The 24,714-nt window shown below is 64.9% G+C and overlaps 14 non-coding genes across 14 annotated transcripts; all 14 read right to left on the reverse strand.

Moving 5' to 3' along the window:
• Positions 1 to 1,178: 1,178 nt before the first annotated feature.
• LOC147999506 (5S ribosomal RNA) lies at positions 1,179 to 1,297 on the reverse strand. Its single transcript, XR_015644442.1, has one exon. It is a non-coding gene; the product is annotated as a 5S ribosomal RNA (ribosomal RNA).
• A 1,611-nt stretch (positions 1,298 to 2,908) lies between these two features.
• On the reverse strand, positions 2,909 to 3,027 carry LOC147999507 (5S ribosomal RNA). The gene has a single exon (XR_015644519.1). It is a non-coding gene; the product is annotated as a 5S ribosomal RNA (ribosomal RNA).
• A 1,604-nt stretch (positions 3,028 to 4,631) lies between these two features.
• Positions 4,632 to 4,750, reverse strand: LOC147999508 (5S ribosomal RNA). Its single transcript, XR_015644453.1, has one exon. It is a non-coding gene; the product is annotated as a 5S ribosomal RNA (ribosomal RNA).
• A 1,606-nt stretch (positions 4,751 to 6,356) lies between these two features.
• Positions 6,357 to 6,475, reverse strand: LOC147999509 (5S ribosomal RNA). Its single transcript, XR_015644520.1, has one exon. It is a non-coding gene; the product is annotated as a 5S ribosomal RNA (ribosomal RNA).
• A 1,600-nt stretch (positions 6,476 to 8,075) lies between these two features.
• Positions 8,076 to 8,194, reverse strand: LOC147999510 (5S ribosomal RNA). Its single transcript, XR_015644522.1, has one exon. It is a non-coding gene; the product is annotated as a 5S ribosomal RNA (ribosomal RNA).
• Positions 8,195 to 9,794: 1,600 nt separating this feature from the next.
• LOC147999511 (5S ribosomal RNA) lies at positions 9,795 to 9,913 on the reverse strand. Its single transcript, XR_015644523.1, has one exon. It is a non-coding gene; the product is annotated as a 5S ribosomal RNA (ribosomal RNA).
• A 1,604-nt stretch (positions 9,914 to 11,517) lies between these two features.
• LOC147999512 (5S ribosomal RNA) lies at positions 11,518 to 11,636 on the reverse strand. Its single transcript, XR_015644524.1, has one exon. It is a non-coding gene; the product is annotated as a 5S ribosomal RNA (ribosomal RNA).
• Positions 11,637 to 13,238: 1,602 nt separating this feature from the next.
• LOC147999513 (5S ribosomal RNA) lies at positions 13,239 to 13,357 on the reverse strand. The gene has a single exon (XR_015644525.1). It is a non-coding gene; the product is annotated as a 5S ribosomal RNA (ribosomal RNA).
• A 1,604-nt stretch (positions 13,358 to 14,961) lies between these two features.
• On the reverse strand, positions 14,962 to 15,080 carry LOC147999514 (5S ribosomal RNA). Its single transcript, XR_015644526.1, has one exon. It is a non-coding gene; the product is annotated as a 5S ribosomal RNA (ribosomal RNA).
• A 1,600-nt stretch (positions 15,081 to 16,680) lies between these two features.
• Positions 16,681 to 16,799, reverse strand: LOC147999515 (5S ribosomal RNA). The gene has a single exon (XR_015644345.1). It is a non-coding gene; the product is annotated as a 5S ribosomal RNA (ribosomal RNA).
• A 1,602-nt stretch (positions 16,800 to 18,401) lies between these two features.
• Positions 18,402 to 18,520, reverse strand: LOC147999516 (5S ribosomal RNA). Its single transcript, XR_015644346.1, has one exon. It is a non-coding gene; the product is annotated as a 5S ribosomal RNA (ribosomal RNA).
• A 1,606-nt stretch (positions 18,521 to 20,126) lies between these two features.
• On the reverse strand, positions 20,127 to 20,245 carry LOC147999517 (5S ribosomal RNA). Its single transcript, XR_015644347.1, has one exon. It is a non-coding gene; the product is annotated as a 5S ribosomal RNA (ribosomal RNA).
• A 1,604-nt stretch (positions 20,246 to 21,849) lies between these two features.
• On the reverse strand, positions 21,850 to 21,968 carry LOC147999518 (5S ribosomal RNA). Its single transcript, XR_015644348.1, has one exon. It is a non-coding gene; the product is annotated as a 5S ribosomal RNA (ribosomal RNA).
• Positions 21,969 to 23,572: 1,604 nt separating this feature from the next.
• LOC147999519 (5S ribosomal RNA) lies at positions 23,573 to 23,691 on the reverse strand. Its single transcript, XR_015644349.1, has one exon. It is a non-coding gene; the product is annotated as a 5S ribosomal RNA (ribosomal RNA).
• Between the last annotated feature and the right edge of the window lie 1,023 nt (positions 23,692 to 24,714).

The raw sequence follows: 24,714 nt of genomic DNA on the forward strand, positions 1-24,714 counted from the left end.
CTCCTCCTCTCGTCCCCTCCCGGACAGAGAGACTCTTCCTTCCACAGGCTCAGTACAACAGCGCCCTGACCCACCCACCCGGGATTTCCTCTTGCCCTCGAGGGGGCCGAGGGCGGAGCTTCCAGCAGCTCCTGGAATCCCGACCCACCCGGGACCCACCGTCCTCCCTGTGCCCAGGACAGGGGCCCTCAGCCTGGGAGCGGGAAGTCAACTGAACATTTGGTGATGGCTGGCATCCAATCCCACCCGGGACACACACACACACACACACACACACACACACACACTCACACTAGCCACGCCCACCCCGCGGAGAGGCTGGCCCAAGAGCCAGGCCCCACTGCCCTTGCCCTCCCTCCCAAGTGCGGGCATTCACACAAGTATACACACACACAAACATACAAACACACACACACACACACGTGCGTGCCACCCCTTTATAGGGGCACACATACGCGGGCGCGCAGAGGCAAGACCCACGCAGGCAGACACGCGCGCCAGGCATGAACTCACCGGGGTAAGAAAGCCGGACCGAACAGGTAGACAGGCCCCCTAGGGCGCATAAGCAGGCACGGAACCTAAGGACAGCTCACAAACACACACACACACACACACACACACACATACACTCAGTCACACACACACTCAATCACACACACACTCACTCACACACTCACACACTCACTCACACACAGACTCTCGCAGGAGTCACCTTAGCAGGAGGCAGGAGGGGGAGCGACACACACTCTCACACACCGGTGGTCACACAGACCTTTGCACGCTCTCACAGCCACACCCACCACCGCAGCAGTCACCCACGCGCCGTGGCCTCCTAAGAGGCACCCCCACAGGGGCACCCACCCACCCAGGCAATCCCACACACTACACGGGGAGAGAGACCAGTGCGGTGGTGGGCGAGGATGTGGTGTTCGAGGCCAGCCTGGGCTCGCTGCAAATGGAGAGAGGCTCTCTCACCTCCTGTCTTGCTGCCTCCAGGGTGGTGGGTGTCGGGGCGCCCACTCTGTCTGGAGCCACCGTGCATATGCCAGGCATCTGAGAGGGCGAGGGTGGGCTCTCCCCGGGGCCTGGGCTGTGGCCTGTGGGCTGTGGGATGCATGTGGGTGGGGATGGCCTGGCCTGAGACTGGTCCCCCGCCGCGGCCAAAAGGGAGTCCAAAAAGCCTACAGCACCCGGTATTCCCAGGCGGTCTCCCATCCAAGTACTAACCAGGCCCGACCCTGCTTGGCTTCCGAGATCAGACGAGATCGGGCGCGTTCAGGGTGGTATGGCCGTAGACGAGGGCGGCCCTCGCCGACAAGCCCCAAGAGCCTGCTGCGCTCGCTCAGCCGCCCGCCAGGCCCGCCCGGCCCACCCCCACCGGTGGCACGTCAGACAGCCAGCAAGCCCCAAGCTCCCGAGTCCCGAGTCCCCAGCCCAGAGCCCAGAGCCCAGAGCCCAGAGCCCAGACGACAGAGAGCCCACACCTAAGAAAGTCGTCGCGTCCTGCCTTCCGCGCGCCCCTCACCCCTGCCCGAGCCCCATCCGCACGCCCCAGCCCGGGGGCTGCCAGCCTGCCTGCCTGCCTCGCGTGGCCTACAGCCTCCCCAGCCCTCCTCAGCCCGCCCTGGATGGAACACGGGCCCAGCCTGTGAGTGCCAGCCTTTCCCCACGCAGGATGCGCAGAGGTCTCTCCTCCTCTCCTCCTCTCCTCCTCTCGTCCCCTCCCCGACAGAGAGACTCTTCCTTCCACAGGCTCAGTACAACAGCGCCCTGACCCACCCACCCGGGATTTCCTCTTGCCCTCGAGGGGGCCGAGGGCGGAGCTTCCAACAGCTCCTGGAATCCCGACCCACCCGGGACCCACCGTCCTCCCTGTGCCCAGGACAGGGGCCCTCAGCCTGGGAGCGGGAAGTCAACTGAACATTTGGTGATGGCTGGCATCCAATCCCACCCGGGACACACACACACACACACACACACACACACACACACACTAGCCACGCCCACCCAGCGGAGAGGCTGGCCCAAGAGCCAGGCCCCACTGCCCTTGCCCTCCCTCCCAAGTGCGGGCATTCACACAAGTATACACACACACAAACATACAAACACACACACACACACACGTGCGTGCCACCCCTTTATAGGGGCACACATACGCGGGCGCGCAGAGGCAAGACCCACGCAGGCAGACACGCGCGCCAGGCATGAACTCACCGGGGTAAGAAAGCCGGACCGAACAGGTAGACAGGCCCTCTAGGGCGCATAAGCAGGCACGGAACCTAAGGACAGCTCACAAACACACACACACACACACACACACACACACACATACACTCAGTCACACACACACTCAATCACACACACACTCACTCACACACTCACACACTCACTCACACACAGACTCTCGCAGGAGTCACCTTAGCAGGAGGCAGGAGGGGGAGCGACACACACTCTCACACACCGGTGGTCACACAGACCTTTGCACGCTCTCACAGCCACACCCACCACCGCAGCAGTCACCCACGCGCCGTGGCCTCCTAAGAGGCACCCCCACAGGGGCACCCACCCACCCAGGCAATCCCACACACTACACGGGGAGAGAGACCAGTGCGGTGGTGGGCGAGGATGTGGTGTTCGAGGCCAGCCTGGGCTCGCTGCAAATAGAGAGAGGCTCTCTCACCTCCTGTCTTGCTGCCTCCAGGGTGGTGGGTGTCGGGGCGCCCACTCTGTCTGGAGCCACCGTGCATATGCCAGGCATCTGAGAGGGCGAGGGTGGGCTCTCCCCGGGGCCTGGGCTGTGGCCTGTGGGGTGTGGGATGCATGTGGGTGGGTGGGCTGTGGGATGCATGTGGGTGGGGATGGCCTGGCCTGAGACTGGTCCACGGCGCGGCCAAAAGGGAGTCCAAAAAGCCTACAGCACCCGGTATTCCCAGGCGGTCTCCCATCCAAGTACTAACCAGGCCCGACCCTGCTTAGCTTCCGAGATCAGACGAGATCGGGCGCGTTCAGGGTGGTATGGCCGTAGACGAGGGCGGCTCTCGCCAACAAGCCCCAAGAGCCTGCTGCGCCCGCTCAGCCGCCCGCCAGGCCCGCCCGGCCCACCCCCACCGGTGGCACGTCAGACAGCCAGCAAGCCCCAAGCCCCCGGGTCCCGAGTCCCGAGTCCCGAGTCCCGAGTCCCCAGCCCAGAGCCCAGAGCCCAGAGCCCAGAGCCCAGAGCCCAGACGACAGAGAGCCCACACCTAAGAAAGTCGTCGCGTCCTGCCTTCCGCGCGCCCCTCACCCCTGCCCGAGCCCCATCCGCACGCCCCAGCCCGGGGGCTGCCTGCCTGCCTGCCTGCCTCGCGTGGCCTACAGCCTCCCCAGCCCTCCTCAGCCCGCCCTGGATGGAACACGGGCCCAGCCTGTGAGTGCCAGCCTTTCCCCACGCAGGATGCGCAGAGGTCTCTCCTCCTCTCCTCCTCTCCTCCTCTCGTCCCCTCCCCGACAGAGAGACTCTTCCTTCCACAGGCTCAGTACAACAGCGCCCTGACCCACCCACCCGGGATTTCCTCTTGCCCTCGAGGGGGCCGAGGGCGGAGCTTCCAGCAGCTCCTGGAATCCCGACCCACCCGGGACCCACCGTCCTCCCTGTGCCCAGGACAGGGGCCCTCAGCCTGGGAGCGGGAAGTCAACTGAACATTTGGTGATGGCTGGCATCCAATCCCACCCGGGACACACACACACACACACACACACACACACACACACACTAGCCACGCCCACCCAGCGGAGAGGCTGGCCCAAGAGCCAGGCCCCACTGCCCTTGCCCTCCCTCCCAAGTGCGGGCATTCACACAAGTATACACACACACAAACATACAAACACACACACACACACACGTGCGTGCCACCCCTTTATAGGGGCACACATACGCGGGCGCGCAGAGGCAAGACCCACGCAGGCAGACACGCGCGCCAGGCATGAACTCACCGGGGTAAGAAAGCCGGACCGAACAGGTAGACAGGCCCCCTAGGGCGCATAAGCAGGCACGGAACCTAAGGACAGCTCACAAACACACACACACACACACACACATACACTCAGTCACACACACACTCAATCACACACACACTCACTCACACACTCACACACTCACTCACACACAGACTCTCGCAGGAGTCACCTTAGCAGGAGGCAGGAGGGGGAGCGACACACACTCTCACACACCGGTGGTCACACAGACCTTTGCACGCTCTCACAGCCACACCCACCACCGCAGCAGTCACCCACGCGCCGTGGCCTCCTAAGAGGCACCCCCACAGGGGCACCCACCCACCCAGGCAATCCCACACACTACACGGGGAGAGAGACCAGTGCGGTGGTGGGCGAGGATGTGGTGTTCGAGGCCAGCCTGGGCTCGCTGCAAATGGAGAGAGGCTCTCTCACCTCCTGTCTTGCTGCCTCCAGGGTGGTGGGTGTCGGGGCGCCCACTCTGTCTGGAGCCACCGTGCATATGCCAGGCATCTGAGAGGGCGAGGGTGGGCTCTCCCCGGGGCCTGGGCTGTGGCCTGTGGGGTGTGGGATGCATGTGGGTGGGGATGGCCTGGCCTGAGACTGGTCCCCCGCCGCGGCCAAAAGGGAGTCCAAAAAGCCTACAGCACCCGGTATTCCCAGGCGGTCTCCCATCCAAGTACTAACTAGGCCCGACCCTGCTTAGCTTCCGAGATCAGACGAGATCGGGCGCGTTCAGGGTGGTATGGCCGTAGACGAGGGCGGCTCTCGCCAACAAGCCCCAAGAGCCTGCTGCGCTCGCTCAGCCGCCCGCCAGGCCCGCCCGGCCCACCCCCACCGGTGGCACGTCAGACAGCCAGCAAGCCCCAAGCCCCCGGGTCCCGAGTCCCGAGTCCCGAGTCCCGAGTCCCCAGCCCAGAGCCCAGAGCCCAGAGCCCAGAGCCCAGAGCCCAGACGACAGAGAGCCCACACCTAAGAAAGTCGTCGCGTCCTGCCTTCCGCGCGCCCCTCACCCCTGCCCGAGCCCCATCCGCACGCCCCAGCCCGGGGGCTGCCTGCCTGCCTGCCTGCCTCGCGTGGCCTACAGCCTCCCCAGCCCTCCTCAGCCCGCCCTGGATGGAACACGGGCCCAGCCTGTGAGTGCCAGCCTTTCCCCACGCAGGATGCGCAGAGGTCTCTCCTCCTCTCCTCCTCTCCTCCTCTCGTCCCCTCCCCGACAGAGAGACTCTTCCTTCCACAGGCTCAGTACAACAGCGCCCTGACCCACCCACCCGGGATTTCCTCTTGCCCTCGAGGGGGCCGAGGGCGGAGCTTCCAGCAGCTCCTGGAATCCCGACCCACCCGGGACCCACCGTCCTCCCTGTGCCCAGGACAGGGGCCCTCAGCCTGGGAGCGGGAAGTCAACTGAACATTTGGTGATGGCTGGCATCCAATCCCACCTGGGACACACACACACACACACACACACACACACACACACACACTAGCCACGCCCACCCAGCGGAGAGGCTGGCCCAAGAGCCAGGCCCCACTGCCCTTGCCCTCCCTCCCAAGTGCGGGCATTCACACAAGTATACACACACACAAACATACAAACACACACACACACACACGTGCGTGCCACCCCTTTATAGGGGCACACATACGCGGGCGCGCAGAGGCAAGACCCACGCAGGCAGACACGCGCGCCAGGCATGAACTCACCGGGGTAAGAAAGCCGGACCGAACAGGTAGACAGGCCCCCTAGGGCGCATAAGCAGGCACGGAACCTAAGGACAGCTCACAAACACACACACACACACACACACATACACTCAGTCACACACACACTCAATCACACACACACTCACTCACACACTCACACACTCACTCACACACAGACTCTCGCAGGAGTCACCTTAGCAGGAGGCAGGAGGGGGAGCGACACACACTCTCACACACCGGTGGTCACACAGACCTTTGCACGCTCTCACAGCCACACCCACCACCGCAGCAGTCACCCACGCGCCGTGGCCTCCTAAGAGGCACCCCCACAGGGGCACCCACCCACCCAGGCAATCCCACACACTACACGGGGAGAGAGACCAGTGCGGTGGTGGGCGAGGATGTGGTGTTCGAGGCCAGCCTGGGCTCGCTGCAAATGGAGAGAGGCTCTCTCACCTCCTGTCTTGCTGCCTCCAGGGTGGTGGGTGTCGGGGCGCCCACTCTGTCTGGAGCCACCGTGCATATGCCAGGCATCTGAGAGGGCGAGGGTGGGCTCTCCCCGGGGCCTGGGCTGTGGCCTGTGGGGTGTGGGATGCATGTGGGTGGGGATGGCCTGGCCTGAGACTGGTCCCCCGCCGCGGCCAAAAGGGAGTCCAAAAAGCCTACAGCACCCGGTATTCCCAGGCGGTCTCCCATCCAAGTACTAACCAGGCCCGACCCTGCTTAGCTTCCGAGATCAGACGAGATCGGGCGCGTTCAGGGTGGTATGGCCGTAGACGAGGGCAGCTCTCGCCAACAAGCCCCAAGAGCCTGCTGCGCTCGCTCAGCCGCCCGCCAGGCCCGCCCGGCCCACCCCCACCGGTGGCACGTCAGACAGCCAGCAAGCCCCAAGCCCCCGGGTCCCGAGTCCCGAGTCCCGAGTCCCGAGTCCCCAGCCCAGAGCCCAGAGCCCAGAGCCCAGAGCCCAGAGCCCAGACGACAGAGAGCCCACACCTAAGAAAGTCGTCGCGTCCTGCCTTCCGCGCGCCCCTCACCCCTGCCCGAGCCCCATCCGCACGCCCCAGCCCGGGGGCTGCCTGCCTGCCTGCCTGCCTCGCGTGGCCTACAGCCTCCCCAGCCCTCCTCAGCCCGCCCTGGATGGAACACGGGCCCAGCCTGTGAGTGCCAGCCTTTCCCCACGCAGGATGCGCAGAGGTCTCTCCTCCTCTCCTCCTCTCCTCCTCTCGTCCCCTCCCCGACAGAGAGACTCTTCCTTCCACAGGCTCAGTACAACAGCGCCCTGACCCACCCACCCGGGATTTCCTCTTGCCCTCGAGGGGGCCGAGGGCGGAGCTTCCAGCAGCTCCTGGAATCCCGACCCACCCGGGACCCACCGTCCTCCCTGTGCCCAGGACAGGGGCCCTCAGCCTGGGAGCGGGAAGTCAACTGAACATTTGGTGATGGCTGGCATCCAATCCCACCCGGGACACACACACACACACACACACACACACACACACACTAGCCACGCCCACCCAGCGGAGAGGCTGGCCCAAGAGCCAGGCCCCACTGCCCTTGCCCTCCCTCCCAAGTGCGGGCATTCACACAAGTATACACACACACAAACATACAAACACACACACACACACGTGCGTGCCACCCCTTTATAGGGGCACACATACGCGGGCGCGCAGAGGCAAGACCCACGCAGGCAGACACGCGCGCCAGGCATGAACTCACCGGGGTAAGAAAGCCGGACCGAACAGGTAGACAGGCCCCCTAGGGCGCATAAGCAGGCACGGAACCTAAGGACAGCTCACAAACACACACACACACACACACACATACACTCAGTCACACACACACTCAATCACACACACACTCACTCACACACTCACACACTCACTCACACACAGACTCTCGCAGGAGTCACCTTAGCAGGAGGCAGGAGGGGGAGCGACACACACTCTCACACACCGGTGGTCACACAGACCTTTGCACGCTCTCACAGCCACACCCACCACCGCAGCAGTCACCCACGCGCCGTGGCCTCCTAAGAGGCACCCCCACAGGGGCACCCACCCACCCAGGCAATCCCACACACTACACGGGGAGAGAGACCAGTGCGGTGGTGGGCGAGGATGTGGTGTTCGAGGCCAGCCTGGGCTCGCTGCAAATGGAGAGAGGCTCTCTCACCTCCTGTCTTGCTGCCTCCAGGGTGGTGGGTGTCGGGGCGCCCACTCTGTCTGGAGCCACCGTGCATATGCCAGGCATCTGAGAGGGCGAGGGTGGGCTCTCCCCGGGGCCTGGGCTGTGGCCTGTGGGCTGTGGGATGCATGTGGGTGGGGATGGCCTGGCCTGAGACTGGTCCCCCGCCGCGGCCAAAAGGGAGTCCAAAAAGCCTACAGCACCCGGTATTCCCAGGCGGTCTCCCATCCAAGTACTAACCAGGCCCGACCCTGCTTAGCTTCCGAGATCAGACGAGATCGGGCGCGTTCAGGGTGGTATGGCCGTAGACGAGGGCGGCTCTCGCCAACAAGCCCCAAGAGCCTGCTGCGCTCGCTCAGCCGCCCGCCAGGCCCGCCCGGCCCACCCCCACCGGTGGCACGTCAGACAGCCAGCAAGCCCCAAGCCCCCGGGTCCCGAGTCCCGAGTCCCGAGTCCCGAGTCCCCAGCCCAGAGCCCAGAGCCCAGAGCCCAGAGCCCAGAGCCCAGACGACAGAGAGCCCACACCTAAGAAAGTCGTCGCGTCCTGCCTTCCGCGCGCCCCTCACCCCTGCCCGAGCCCCATCCGCACGCCCCAGCCCGGGGGCTGCCTGCCTGCCTGCCTGCCTCGCGTGGCCTACAGCCTCCCCAGCCCTCCTCAGCCCGCCCTGGATGGAACACGGGCCCAGCCTGTGAGTGCCAGCCTTTCCCCACGCAGGATGCGCAGAGGTCTCTCCTCCTCTCCTCCTCTCCTCCTCTCGTCCCCTCCCCGACAGAGAGACTCTTCCTTCCACAGGCTCAGTACAACAGCGCCCTGACCCACCCACCCGGGATTTCCTCTTGCCCTCGAGGGGGCCGAGGGCGGAGCTTCCAGCAGCTCCTGGAATCCCGACCCACCCGGGACCCACCGTCCTCCCTGTGCCCAGGACAGGGGCCCTCAGCCTGGGAGCGGGAAGTCAACTGAACATTTGGTGATGGCTGGCATCCAATCCCACCCGGGACACACACACACACACACACACACACACACACACACTAGCCACGCCCACCCAGCGGAGAGGCTGGCCCAAGAGCCAGGCCCCACTGCCCTTGCCCTCCCTCCCAAGTGCGGGCATTCACACAAGTATACACACACACAAACATACAAACACACACACACACACGTGCGTGCCACCCCTTTATAGGGGCACACATACGCGGGCGCGCAGAGGCAAGACCCACGCAGGCAGACACGCGCGCCAGGCATGAACTCACCGGGGTAAGAAAGCCGGACCGAACAGGTAGACAGGCCCCCTAGGGCGCATAAGCAGGCACGGAACCTAAGGACAGCTCACAAACACACACACACACACACACACATACACTCAGTCACACACACACTCAATCACACACACACTCACTCACACACTCACACACTCACTCACACACAGACTCTCGCAGGAGTCACCTTAGCAGGAGGCAGGAGGGGGAGCGACACACACTCTCACACACCGGTGGTCACACAGACCTTTGCACGCTCTCACAGCCACACCCACCACCGCAGCAGTCACCCACGCGCCGTGGCCTCCTAAGAGGCACCCCCACAGGGGCACCCACCCACCCAGGCAATCCCACACACTACACGGGGAGAGAGACCAGTGCGGTGGTGGGCGAGGATGTGGTGTTCGAGGCCAGCCTGGGCTCGCTGCAAATGGAGAGAGGCTCTCTCACCTCCTGTCTTGCTGCCTCCAGGGTGGTGGGTGTCGGGGCGCCCACTCTGTCTGGAGCCACCGTGCATATGCCAGGCATCTGAGAGGGCGAGGGTGGGCTCTCCCCGGGGCCTGGGCTGTGGCCTGTGGGCTGTGGGATGCATGTGGGTGGGGATGGCCTGGCCTGAGACTGGTCCCCCGCCGCGGCCAAAAGGGAGTCCAAAAAGCCTACAGCACCCGGTATTCCCAGGCGGTCTCCCATCCAAGTACTAACCAGGCCCGACCCTGCTTAGCTTCCGAGATCAGACGAGATCGGGCGCGTTCAGGGTGGTATGGCCGTAGACGAGGGCGGCTCTCGCCAACAAGCCCCAAGAGCCTGCTGCGCTCGCTCAGCCGCCCGCCAGGCCCGCCCGGCCCACCCCCACCGGTGGCACGTCAGACAGCCAGCAAGCCCCAAGCCCCCGGGTCCCGAGTCCCGAGTCCCGAGTCCCGAGTCCCCAGCCCAGAGCCCAGAGCCCAGAGCCCAGAGCCCAGAGCCCAGACGACAGAGAGCCCACACCTAAGAAAGTCGTCGCGTCCTGCCTTCCGCGCGCCCCTCACCCCTGCCCGAGCCCCATCCGCACGCCCCAGCCCGGGGGCTGCCTGCCTGCCTGCCTGCCTCGCGTGGCCTACAGCCTCCCCAGCCCTCCTCAGCCCGCCCTGGATGGAACACGGGCCCAGCCTGTGAGTGCCAGCCTTTCCCCACGCAGGATGCGCAGAGGTCTCTCCTCCTCTCCTCCTCTCCTCCTCTCGTCCCCTCCCCGACAGAGAGACTCTTCCTTCCACAGGCTCAGTACAACAGCGCCCTGACCCACCCACCCGGGATTTCCTCTTGCCCTCGAGGGGGCCGAGGGCGGAGCTTCCAGCAGCTCCTGGAATCCCGACCCACCCGGGACCCACCGTCCTCCCTGTGCCCAGGACAGGGGCCCTCAGCCTGGGAGCGGGAAGTCAACTGAACATTTGGTGATGGCTGGCATCCAATCCCACCCGGGACACACACACACACACACACACACACACACACACACACTAGCCACGCCCACCCAGCGGAGAGGCTGGCCCAAGAGCCAGGCCCCACTGCCCTTGCCCTCCCTCCCAAGTGCGGGCATTCACACAAGTATACACACACACAAACATACAAACACACACACACACACACGTGCGTGCCACCCCTTTATAGGGGCACACATACGCGGGCGCGCAGAGGCAAGACCCACGCAGGCAGACACGCGCGCCAGGCATGAACTCACCGGGGTAAGAAAGCCGGACCGAACAGGTAGACAGGCCCCCTAGGGCGCATAAGCAGGCACGGAACCTAAGGACAGCTCACAAACACACACACACACACACACACATACACTCAGTCACACACACACTCAATCACACACACACTCACTCACACACTCACACACTCACTCACACACAGACTCTCGCAGGAGTCACCTTAGCAGGAGGCAGGAGGGGGAGCGACACACACTCTCACACACCGGTGGTCACACAGACCTTTGCACGCTCTCACAGCCACACCCACCACCGCAGCAGTCACCCACGCGCCGTGGCCTCCTAAGAGGCACCCCCACAGGGGCACCCACCCACCCAGGCAATCCCACACACTACACGGGGAGAGAGACCAGTGCGGTGGTGGGCGAGGATGTGGTGTTCGAGGCCAGCCTGGGCTCGCTGCAAATGGAGAGAGGCTCTCTCACCTCCTGTCTTGCTGCCTCCAGGGTGGTGGGTGTCGGGGCGCCCACTCTGTCTGGAGCCACCGTGCATATGCCAGGCATCTGAGAGGGCGAGGGTGGGCTCTCCCCGGGGCCTGGGCTGTGGCCTGTGGGGTGTGGGATGCATGTGGGTGGGGATGGCCTGGCCTGAGACTGGTCCCCCGCCGCGGCCAAAAGGGAGTCCAAAAAGCCTACAGCACCCGGTATTCCCAGGCGGTCTCCCATCCAAGTACTAACCAGGCCCGACCCTGCTTAGCTTCCGAGATCAGACGAGATCGGGCGCGTTCAGGGTGGTATGGCCGTAGACGAGGGCGGCTCTCGCCAACAAGCCCCAAGAGCCTGCTGCGCCCGCTCAGCCGCCCGCCAGGCCCGCCCGGCCCACCCCCACCGGTGGCACGTCAGACAGCCAGCAAGCCCCAAGCCCCCGGGTCCCGAGTCCCGAGTCCCGAGTCCCGAGTCCCCAGCCCAGAGCCCAGAGCCCAGAGCCCAGAGCCCAGAGCCCAGACGACAGAGAGCCCACACCTAAGAAAGTCGTCGCGTCCTGCCTTCCGCGCGCCCCTCACCCCTGCCCGAGCCCCATCCGCACGCCCCAGCCCGGGGGCTGCCTGCCTGCCTGCCTGCCTCGCGTGGCCTACAGCCTCCCCAGCCCTCCTCAGCCCGCCCTGGATGGAACACGGGCCCAGCCTGTGAGTGCCAGCCTTTCCCCACGCAGGATGCGCAGAGGTCTCTCCTCCTCTCCTCCTCTCCTCCTCTCGTCCCCTCCCCGACAGAGAGACTCTTCCTTCCACAGGCTCAGTACAACAGCGCCCTGACCCACCCACCCGGGATTTCCTCTTGCCCTCGAGGGGGCCGAGGGCGGAGCTTCCAGCAGCTCCTGGAATCCCGACCCACCCGGGACCCACCGTCCTCCCTGTGCCCAGGACAGGGGCCCTCAGCCTGGGAGCGGGAAGTCAACTGAACATTTGGTGATGGCTGGCATCCAATCCCACCCGGGACACACACACACACACACACACACACACACACACACTAGCCACGCCCACCCAGCGGAGAGGCTGGCCCAAGAGCCAGGCCCCACTGCCCTTGCCCTCCCTCCCAAGTGCGGGCATTCACACAAGTATACACACACACAAACATACAAACACACACACACACACACGTGCGTGCCACCCCTTTATAGGGGCACACATACGCGGGCGCGCAGAGGCAAGACCCACGCAGGCAGACACGCGCGCCAGGCATGAACTCACCGGGGTAAGAAAGCCGGACCGAACAGGTAGACAGGCCCCCTAGGGCGCATAAGCAGGCACGGAACCTAAGGACAGCTCACAAACACACACACACACACACACACATACACTCAGTCACACACACACTCAATCACACACACACTCACTCACACACTCACACACTCACTCACACACAGACTCTCGCAGGAGTCACCTTAGCAGGAGGCAGGAGGGGGAGCGACACACACTCTCACACACCGGTGGTCACACAGACCTTTGCACGCTCTCACAGCCACACCCACCACCGCAGCAGTCACCCACGCGCCGTGGCCTCCTAAGAGGCACCCCCACAGGGGCACCCACCCACCCAGGCAATCCCACACACTACACGGGGAGAGAGACCAGTGCGGTGGTGGGCGAGGATGTGGTGTTCGAGGCCAGCCTGGGCTCGCTGCAAATGGAGAGAGGCTCTCTCACCTCCTGTCTTGCTGCCTCCAGGGTGGTGGGTGTCGGGGCGCCCACTCTGTCTGGAGCCACCGTGCATATGCCAGGCATCTGAGAGGGCGAGGGTGGGCTCTCCCCGGGGCCTGGGCTGTGGCCTGTGGGCTGTGGGATGCATGTGGGTGGGGATGGCCTGGCCTGAGACTGGTCCCCCGCCGCGGCCAAAAGGGAGTCCAAAAAGCCTACAGCACCCGGTATTCCCAGGCGGTCTCCCATCCAAGTACTAACCAGGCCCGACCCTGCTTAGCTTCCGAGATCAGACGAGATCGGGCGCGTTCAGGGTGGTATGGCCGTAGACGAGGGCGGCTCTCGCCAACAAGCCCCAAGAGCCTGCTGCGCTCGCTCAGCCGCCCGCCAGGCCCGCCCGGCCCACCCCCACCGGTGGCACGTCAGACAGCCAGCAAGCCCCAAGCCCCCGGGTCCCGAGTCCCGAGTCCCGAGTCCCGAGTCCCCAGCCCAGAGCCCAGAGCCCAGAGCCCAGAGCCCAGAGCCCAGACGACAGAGAGCCCACACCTAAGAAAGTCGTCGCGTCCTGCCTTCCGCGCGCCCCTCACCCCTGCCCGAGCCCCATCCGCACGCCCCAGCCCGGGGGCTGCCTGCCTGCCTGCCTGCCTCGCGTGGCCTACAGCCTCCCCAGCCCTCCTCAGCCCGCCCTGGATGGAACACGGGCCCAGCCTGTGAGTGCCAGCCTTTCCCCACGCAGGATGCGCAGAGGTCTCTCCTCCTCTCCTCCTCTCCTCCTCTCGTCCCCTCCCCGACAGAGAGACTCTTCCTTCCACAGGCTCAGTACAACAGCGCCCTGACCCACCCACCCGGGATTTCCTCTTGCCCTCGAGGGGGCCGAGGGCGGAGCTTCCAGCAGCTCCTGGAATCCCGACCCACCCGGGACCCACCGTCCTCCCTGTGCCCAGGACAGGGGCCCTCAGCCTGGGAGCGGGAAGTCAACTGAACATTTGGTGATGGCTGGCATCCAATCCCACCCGGGACACACACACACACACACACACACACACACACACACTAGCCACGCCCACCCAGCGGAGAGGCTGGCCCAAGAGCCAGGCCCCACTGCCCTTGCCCTCCCTCCCAAGTGCGGGCATTCACACAAGTATACACACACACAAACATACAAACACACACACACACACACGTGCGTGCCACCCCTTTATAGGGGCACACATACGCGGGCGCGCAGAGGCAAGACCCACGCAGGCAGACACGCGCGCCAGGCATGAACTCACCGGGGTAAGAAAGCCGGACCGAACAGGTAGACAGGCCCCCTAGGGCGCATAAGCAGGCACGGAACCTAAGGACAGCTCACAAACACACACACACACACACACACACATACACTCAGTCACACACACACTCAATCACACACACACTCACTCACACACTCACACACTCACTCACACACAGACTCTCGCAGGAGTCACCTTAGCAGGAGGCAGGAGGGGGAGCGACACACACTCTCACACACCGGTGGTCACACAGACCTTTGCACGCTCTCACAGCCACACCCACCACCGCAGCAGTCACCCACGCGCCGTGGCCTCCTAAGAGGCACCCCCACAGGGGCACCCACCCACCCAGGCAATCCCACACACTACACGGGGAGAGAGACCAGTGCGGTGGTGGGCGAGGATGTGGTGTTCGAGGCCAGCCTGGGCTCGCTGCAAATGGAGAGAGGCTCTCTCACCTCCTGTCTTGCTGCCTCCAGGGTGGTGGGTGTCGGGGCGCCCACTCTGTCTGGAGCCACCGTGCATATGCCAGGCATCTGAGAGGGCGAGGGTGGGCTCTCCCCGGGGCCTGGGCTGTGGCCTGTGGGCTGTGGGATGCATGTGGGTGGGGATGGCCTGGCCTGAGACTGGTCCCCCGCCGCGGCCAAAAGGGAGTCCAAAAAGCCTACAGCACCCGGTATTCCCAGGCGGTCTCCCATCCAAGTACTAACCAGGCCCGACCCTGCTTAGCTTCCGAGATCAGACGAGATCGGGCGCGTTCAGGGTGGTATGGCCGTAGACGAGGGCGGCTCTCGCCAACAAGCCCCAAGAGCCTGCTGCGCCCGCTCAGCCGCCCGCCAGGCCCGCCCGGCCCACCCCCACCGGTGGCACGTCAGACAGCCAGCAAGCCCCAAGCCCCCGGGTCCCGAGTCCCGAGTCCCGAGTCCCGAGTCCCCAGCCCAGAGCCCAGAGCCCAGAGCCCAGAGCCCAGAGCCCAGACGACAGAGAGCCCACACCTAAGAAAGTCGTCGCGTCCTGCCTTCCGCGCGCCCCTCACCCCTGCCCGAGCCCCATCCGCACGCCCCAGCCCGGGGGCTGCCTGCCTGCCTGCCTGCCTCGCGTGGCCTACAGCCTCCCCAGCCCTCCTCAGCCCGCCCTGGATGGAACACGGGCCCAGCCTGTGAGTGCCAGCCTTTCCCCACGCAGGATGCGCAGAGGTCTCTCCTCCTCTCCTCCTCTCCTCCTCTCGTCCCCTCCCCGACAGAGAGACTCTTCCTTCCACAGGCTCAGTACAACAGCGCCCTGACCCACCCACCCGGGATTTCCTCTTGCCCTCGAGGGGGCCGAGGGCGGAGCTTCCAGCAGCTCCTGGAATCCCGACCCACCCGGGACCCACCGTCCTCCCTGTGCCCAGGACAGGGGCCCTCAGCCTGGGAGCGGGAAGTCAACTGAACATTTGGTGATGGCTGGCATCCAATCCCACCCGGGACACACACACACACACACACACACACACACACACACTAGCCACGCCCACCCAGCGGAGAGGCTGGCCCAAGAGCCAGGCCCCACTGCCCTTGCCCTCCCTCCCAAGTGCGGGCATTCACACAAGTATACACACACACAAACATACAAACACACACACACACACGTGCGTGCCACCCCTTTATAGGGGCACACATACGCGGGCGCGCAGAGGCAAGACCCACGCAGGCAGACACGCGCGCCAGGCATGAACTCACCGGGGTAAGAAAGCCGGACCGAACAGGTAGACAGGCCCCCTAGGGCGCATAAGCAGGCACGGAACCTAAGGACAGCTCACAAACACACACACACACACACACACATACACTCAGTCACACACACACTCAATCACACACACACTCACTCACACACTCACACACTCACTCACACACAGACTCTCGCAGGAGTCACCTTAGCAGGAGGCAGGAGGGGGAGCGACACACACTCTCACACACCGGTGGTCACACAGACCTTTGCACGCTCTCACAGCCACACCCACCACCGCAGCAGTCACCCACGCGCCGTGGCCTCCTAAGAGGCACCCCCACAGGGGCACCCACCCACCCAGGCAATCCCACACACTACACGGGGAGAGAGACCAGTGCGGTGGTGGGCGAGGATGTGGTGTTCGAGGCCAGCCTGGGCTCGCTGCAAATGGAGAGAGGCTCTCTCACCTCCTGTCTTGCTGCCTCCAGGGTGGTGGGTGTCGGGGCGCCCACTCTGTCTGGAGCCACCGTGCATATGCCAGGCATCTGAGAGGGCGAGGGTGGGCTCTCCCCGGGGCCTGGGCTGTGGCCTGTGGGGTGTGGGATGCATGTGGGTGGGGATGGCCTGGCCTGAGACTGGTCCCCCGCCGCGGCCAAAAGGGAGTCCAAAAAGCCTACAGCACCCGGTATTCCCAGGCGGTCTCCCATCCAAGTACTAACCAGGCCCGACCCTGCTTAGCTTCCGAGATCAGACGAGATCGGGCGCGTTCAGGGTGGTATGGCCGTAGACGAGGGCGGCTCTCGCCAACAAGCCCCAAGAGCCTGCTGCGCCCGCTCAGCCGCCCGCCAGGCCCGCCCGGCCCACCCCCACCGGTGGCACGTCAGACAGCCAGCAAGCCCCAAGCCCCCGGGTCCCGAGTCCCGAGTCCCGAGTCCCGAGTCCCCAGCCCAGAGCCCAGAGCCCAGAGCCCAGAGCCCAGAGCCCAGACGACAGAGAGCCCACACCTAAGAAAGTCGTCGCGTCCTGCCTTCCGCGCGCCCCTCACCCCTGCCCGAGCCCCATCCGCACGCCCCAGCCCGGGGGCTGCCTGCCTGCCTGCCTGCCTCGCGTGGCCTACAGCCTCCCCAGCCCTCCTCAGCCCGCCCTGGATGGAACACGGGCCCAGCCTGTGAGTGCCAGCCTTTCCCCACGCAGGATGCGCAGAGGTCTCTCCTCCTCTCCTCCTCTCCTCCTCTCGTCCCCTCCCCGACAGAGAGACTCTTCCTTCCACAGGCTCAGTACAACAGCGCCCTGACCCACCCACCCGGGATTTCCTCTTGCCCTCGAGGGGGCCGAGGGCGGAGCTTCCAGCAGCTCCTGGAATCCCGACCCACCCGGGACCCACCGTCCTCCCTGTGCCCAGGACAGGGGCCCTCAGCCTGGGAGCGGGAAGTCAACTGAACATTTGGTGATGGCTGGCATCCAATCCCACCCGGGACACACACACACACACACACACACACACACACACACTAGCCACGCCCACCCAGCAGAGAGGCTGGCCCAAGAGCCAGGCCCCACTGCCCTTGCCCTCCCTCCCAAGTGCGGGCATTCACACAAGTATACACACACACAAACATACAAACACACACACACACACACGTGCGTGCCACCCCTTTATAGGGGCACACATACGCGGGCGCGCAGAGGCAAGACCCACGCAGGCAGACACGCGCGCCAGGCATGAACTCACCGGGGTAAGAAAGCCGGACCGAACAGGTAGACAGGCCCCCTAGGGCGCATAAGCAGGCACGGAACCTAAGGACAGCTCACAAACACACACACACACACACACACATACACTCAGTCACACACACACTCAATCACACACACACTCACTCACACACTCACACACTCACTCACACACAGACTCTCGCAGGAGTCACCTTAGCAGGAGGCAGGAGGGGGAGCGACACACACTCTCACACACCGGTGGTCACACAGACCTTTGCACGCTCTCACAGCCACACCCACCACCGCAGCAGTCACCCACGCGCCGTGGCCTCCTAAGAGGCACCCCCACAGGGGCACCCACCCACCCAGGCAATCCCACACACTACACGGGGAGAGAGACCAGTGCGGTGGTGGGCGAGGATGTGGTGTTCGAGGCCAGCCTGGGCTCGCTGCAAATGGAGAGAGGCTCTCTCACCTCCTGTCTTGCTGCCTCCAGGGTGGTGGGTGTCGGGGCGCCCACTCTGTCTGGAGCCACCGTGCATATGCCAGGCATCTGAGAGGGCGAGGGTGGGCTCTCCCCGGGGCCTGGGCTGTGGCCTGTGGGGTGTGGGATGCATGTGGGTGGGGATGGCCTGGCCTGAGACTGGTCCCCCGCCGCGGCCAAAAGGGAGTCCAAAAAGCCTACAGCACCCGGTATTCCCAGGCGGTCTCCCATCCAAGTACTAACCAGGCCCGACCCTGCTTAGCTTCCGAGATCAGACGAGATCGGGCGCGTTCAGGGTGGTATGGCCGTAGACGAGGGCGGCTCTCGCCAACAAGCCCCAAGAGCCTGCTGCGCTCGCTCAGCCGCCCGCCAGGCCCGCCCGGCCCACCCCCACCGGTGGCACGTCAGACAGCCAGCAAGCCCCAAGCCCCCGGGTCCCGAGTCCCGAGTCCCGAGTCCCGAGTCCCCAGCCCAGAGCCCAGAGCCCAGAGCCCAGAGCCCAGAGCCCAGACGACAGAGAGCCCACACCTAAGAAAGTCGTCGCGTCCTGCCTTCCGCGCGCCCCTCACCCCTGCCCGAGCCCCATCCGCACGCCCCAGCCCGGGGGCTGCCTGCCTGCCTGCCTGCCTCGCGTGGCCTACAGCCTCCCCAGCCCTCCTCAGCCCGCCCTGGATGGAACACGGGCCCAGCCTGTGAGTGCCAGCCTTTCCCCACGCAGGATGCGCAGAGGTCTCTCCTCCTCTCCTCCTCTCCTCCTCTCGTCCCCTCCCCGACAGAGAGACTCTTCCTTCCACAGGCTCAGTACAACAGCGCCCTGACCCACCCACCCGGGATTTCCTCTTGCCCTCGAGGGGGCCGAGGGCGGAGCTTCCAGCAGCTCCTGGAATCCCGACCCACCCGGGACCCACCGTCCTCCCTGTGCCCAGGACAGGGGCCCTCAGCCTGGGAGCGGGAAGTCAACTGAACATTTGGTGATGGCTGGCATCCAATCCCACCCGGGACACACACACACACACACACACACACACACACACACACACACTAGCCACGCCCACCCAGCGGAGAGGCTGGCCCAAGAGCCAGGCCCCACTGCCCTTGCCCTCCCTCCCAAGTGCGGGCATTCACACAAGTATACACACACACAAACATACAAACACACACACACACACGTGCGTGCCACCCCTTTATAGGGGCACACATACGCGGGCGCGCAGAGGCAAGACCCACGCAGGCAGACACGCGCGCCAGGCATGAACTCACCGGGGTAAGAAAGCCGGACCGAACAGGTAGACAGGCCCCCTAGGGCGCATAAGCAGGCACGGAACCTAAGGACAGCTCACAAACACACACACACACACACACACATACACTCAGTCACACACACACTCAATCACACACACACTCACTCACACACTCACACACTCACTCACACACAGACTCTCGCAGGAGTCACCTTAGCAGGAGGCAGGAGGGGGAGCGACACACACTCTCACACACCGGTGGTCACACAGACCTTTGCACGCTCTCACAGCCACACCCACCACCGCAGCAGTCACCCACGCGCCGTGGCCTCCTAAGAGGCACCCCCACAGGGGCACCCACCCACCCAGGCAATCCCACACACTACACGGGGAGAGAGACCAGTGCGGTGGTGGGCGAGGATGTGGTGTTCGAGGCCAGCCTGGGCTCGCTGCAAATGGAGAGAGGCTCTCTCACCTCCTGTCTTGCTGCCTCCAGGGTGGTGGGTGTCGGGGCGCCCACTCTGTCTGGAGCCACCGTGCATATGCCAGGCATCTGAGAGGGCGAGGGTGGGCTCTCCCCGGGGCCTGGGCTGTGGCCTGTGGGCTGTGGGATGCATGTGGGTGGGGATGGCCTGGCCTGAGACTGGTCCCCCGCCGCGGCCAAAAGGGAGTCCAAAAAGCCTACAGCACCCGGTATTCCCAGGCGGTCTCCCATCCAAGTACTAACCAGGCCCGACCCTGCTTAGCTTCCGAGATCAGACGAGATCGGGCGCGTTCAGGGTGGTATGGCCGTAGACGAGGGCGGCTCTCGCCAACAAGCCCCAAGAGCCTGCTGCGCCCGCTCAGCCGCCCGCCAGGCCCGCCCGGCCCACCCCCACCGGTGGCACGTCAGACAGCCAGCAAGCCCCAAGCCCCCGGGTCCCGAGTCCCGAGTCCCGAGTCCCGAGTCCCCAGCCCAGAGCCCAGAGCCCAGAGCCCAGAGCCCAGAGCCCAGACGACAGAGAGCCCACACCTAAGAAAGTCGTCGCGTCCTGCCTTCCGCGCGCCCCTCACCCCTGCCCGAGCCCCATCCGCACGCCCCAGCCCGGGGGCTGCCTGCCTGCCTGCCTGCCTCGCGTGGCCTACAGCCTCCCCAGCCCTCCTCAGCCCGCCCTGGATGGAACACGGGCCCAGCCTGTGAGTGCCAGCCTTTCCCCACGCAGGATGCGCAGAGGTCTCTCCTCCTCTCCTCCTCTCCTCCTCTCGTCCCCTCCCCGACAGAGAGACTCTTCCTTCCACAGGCTCAGTACAACAGCGCCCTGACCCACCCACCCGGGATTTCCTCTTGCCCTCGAGGGGGCCGAGGGCGGAGCTTCCAGCAGCTCCTGGAATCCCGACCCACCCGGGACCCACCGTCCTCCCTGTGCCCAGGACAGGGGCCCTCAGCCTGGGAGCGGGAAGTCAACTGAACATTTGGTGATGGCTGGCATCCAATCCCACCCGGGACACACACACACACACACACACACACACACACACACTAGCCACGCCCACCCAGCGGAGAGGCTGGCCCAAGAGCCAGGCCCCACTGCCCTTGCCCTCCCTCCCAAGTGCGGGCATTCACACAAGTATACACACACACAAACATACAAACACACACACACACACACGTGCGTGCCACCCCTTTATAGGGGCACACATACGCGGGCGCGCAGAGGCAAGACCCACGCAGGCAGACACGCGCGCCAGGCATGAACTCACCGGGGTAAGAAAGCCGGACCGAACAGGTAGACAGGCCCCCTAGGGCGCATAAGCAGGCACGGAACCTAAGGACAGCTCACAAACACACACACACACACACACACACATACACTCAGTCACACACACACTCAATCACACACACACTCACTCACACACTCACACACTCACTCACACACAGACTCTCGCAGGAGTCACCTTAGCAGGAGGCAGGAGGGGGAGCGACACACACTCTCACACACCGGTGGTCACACAGACCTTTGCACGCTCTCACAGCCACACCCACCACCGCAGCAGTCACCCACGCGCCGTGGCCTCCTAAGAGGCACCCCCACAGGGGCACCCACCCACCCAGGCAATCCCACACACTACACGGGGAGAGAGACCAGTGCGGTGGTGGGCGAGGATGTGGTGTTCGAGGCCAGCCTGGGCTCGCTGCAAATGGAGAGAGGCTCTCTCACCTCCTGTCTTGCTGCCTCCAGGGTGGTGGGTGTCGGGGCGCCCACTCTGTCTGGAGCCACCGTGCATATGCCAGGCATCTGAGAGGGCGAGGGTGGGCTCTCCCCGGGGCCTGGGCTGTGGCCTGTGGGCTGTGGGATGCATGTGGGTGGGGATGGCCTGGCCTGAGACTGGTCCCCCGCCGCGGCCAAAAGGGAGTCCAAAAAGCCTACAGCACCCGGTATTCCCAGGCGGTCTCCCATCCAAGTACTAACCAGGCCCGACCCTGCTTAGCTTCCGAGATCAGACGAGATCGGGCGCGTTCAGGGTGGTATGGCCGTAGACGAGGGCGGCTCTCGCCAACAAGCCCCAAGAGCCTGCTGCGCCCGCTCAGCCGCCCGCCAGGCCCGCCCGGCCCACCCCCACCGGTGGCACGTCAGACAGCCAGCAAGCCCCAAGCCCCCGGGTCCCGAGTCCCGAGTCCCGAGTCCCGAGTCCCCAGCCCAGAGCCCAGAGCCCAGAGCCCAGAGCCCAGAGCCCAGACGACAGAGAGCCCACACCTAAGAAAGTCGTCGCGTCCTGCCTTCCGCGCGCCCCTCACCCCTGCCCGAGCCCCATCCGCACGCCCCAGCCCGGGGGCTGCCTGCCTGCCTGCCTGCCTCGCGTGGCCTACAGCCTCCCCAGCCCTCCTCAGCCCGCCCTGGATGGAACACGGGCCCAGCCTGTGAGTGCCAGCCTTTCCCCACGCAGGATGCGCAGAGGTCTCTCCTCCTCTCCTCCTCTCCTCCTCTCGTCCCCTCCCCGACAGAGAGACTCTTCCTTCCACAGGCTCAGTACAACAGCGCCCTGACCCACCCACCCGGGATTTCCTCTTGCCCTCGAGGGGGCCGAGGGCGGAGCTTCCAGCAGCTCCTGGAATCCCGACCCACCCGGGACCCACCGTCCTCCCTGTGCCCAGGACAGGGGCCCTCAGCCTGGGAGCGGGAAGTCAACTGAACATTTGGTGATGGCTGGCATCCAATCCCACCCGGGACACACACACACACACACACACACACACACACACACTAGCCACGCCCACCCAGCGGAGAGGCTGGCCCAAGAGCCAGGCCCCACTGCCCTTGCCCTCCCTCCCAAGTGCGGGCATTCACACAAGTATACACACACACAAACATACAAACACACACACACACACACGTGCGTGCCACCCCTTTATAGGGGCACACATACGCGGGCGCGCAGAGGCAAGACCCACGCAGGCAGACACGCGCGCCAGGCATGAACTCACCGGGGTAAGAAAGCCGGACTGAACAGGTAGACAGGCCCCCTAGGGCGCATAAGCAGGCACGGAACCTAAGGACAGCTCACAAACACACACACACACACACACACACATACACTCAGTCACACACACACTCAATCACACACACACTCACTCACACACTCACACACTCACTCACACACAGACTCTCGCAGGAGTCACCTTAGCAGGAGGCAGGAGGGGGAGCGACACACACTCTCACACACCGGTGGTCACACAGACCTTTGCACGCTCTCACAGCCACACCCACCACCGCAGCAGTCACCCACGCGCCGTGGCCTCCTAAGAGGCACCCCCACAGGGGCACCCACCCACCCAGGCAATCCCACACACTACACGGGGAGAGAGACCAGTGCGGTGGTGGGCGAGGATGTGGTGTTCGAGGCCAGCCTGGGCTCGCTGCAAATGGAGAGAGGCTCTCTCACCTCCTGTCTTGCTGCCTCCAGGGTGGTGGGTGTCGGGGCGCCCACTCTGTCTGGAGCCACCGTGCATATGCCAGGCATCTGAGAGGGCGAGGGTGGGCTCTCCCCGGGGCCTGGGCTGTGGCCTGTGGGGTGTGGGATGCATGTGGGTGGGGATGGCCTGGCCTGAGACTGGTCCCCCGCCGCGGCCAAAAGGGAGTCCAAAAAGCCTACAGCACCCGGTATTCCCAGGCGGTCTCCCATCCAAGTACTAACCAGGCCCGACCCTGCTTAGCTTCCGAGATCAGACGAGATCGGGCGCGTTCAGGGTGGTATGGCCGTAGACGAGGGCGGCTCTCGCCAACAAGCCCCAAGAGCCTGCTGCGCCCGCTCAGCCGCCCGCCAGGCCCGCCCGGCCCACCCCCACCGGTGGCACGTCAGACAGCCAGCAAGCCCCAAGCCCCCGGGTCCCGAGTCCCGAGTCCCGAGTCCCGAGTCCCCAGCCCAGAGCCCAGAGCCCAGAGCCCAGAGCCCAGAGCCCAGACGACAGAGAGCCCACACCTAAGAAAGTCGTCGCGTCCTGCCTTCCGCGCGCCCCTCACCCCTGCCCGAGCCCCATCCGCACGCCCCAGCCCGGGGGCTGCCTGCCTGCCTGCCTGCCTCGCGTGGCCTACAGCCTCCCCAGCCCTCCTCAGCCCGCCCTGGATGGAACACGGGCCCAGCCTGTGAGTGCCAGCCTTTCCCCACGCAGGATGCGCAGAGGTCTCTCCTCCTCTCCTCCTCTCCTCCTCTCGTCCCCTCCCCGACAGAGAGACTCTTCCTTCCACAGGCTCAGTACAACAGCGCCCTGACCCACCCACCCGGGATTTCCTCTTGCCCTCGAGGGGGCCGAGGGCGGAGCTTCCAGCAGCTCCTGGAATCCCGACCCACCCGGGACCCACCGTCCTCCCTGTGCCCAGGACAGGGGCCCTCAGCCTGGGAGCGGGAAGTCAACTGAACATTTGGTGATGGCTGGCATCCAATCCCACCCGGGACACACACACACACACACACACACACACACACACACTAGCCACGCCCACCCAGCAGAGAGGCTGGCCCAAGAGCCAGGCCCCACTGCCCTTGCCCTCCCTCCCAAGTGCGGGCATTCACACAAGTATACACACACACAAACATACAAACACACACACACACACACGTGCGTGCCACCCCTTTATAGGGGCACACATACGCGGGCGCGCAGAGGCAAGACCCACGCAGGCAGACACGCGCGCCAGGCATGAACTCACCGGGGTAAGAAAGCCGGACCGAACAGGTAGACAGGCCCCCTAGGGCGCATAAGCAGGCACGGAACCTAAGGACAGCTCAC

Source organism: Rattus norvegicus, chromosome 19, assembly GCF_021556685.1.
Source record: "Rattus norvegicus strain SHRSP/BbbUtx chromosome 19, alternate assembly SHRSP_T2T, whole genome shotgun sequence".
Classification (NCBI taxonomy): Eukaryota; Metazoa; Chordata; class Mammalia; order Rodentia; family Muridae; genus Rattus; species Rattus norvegicus.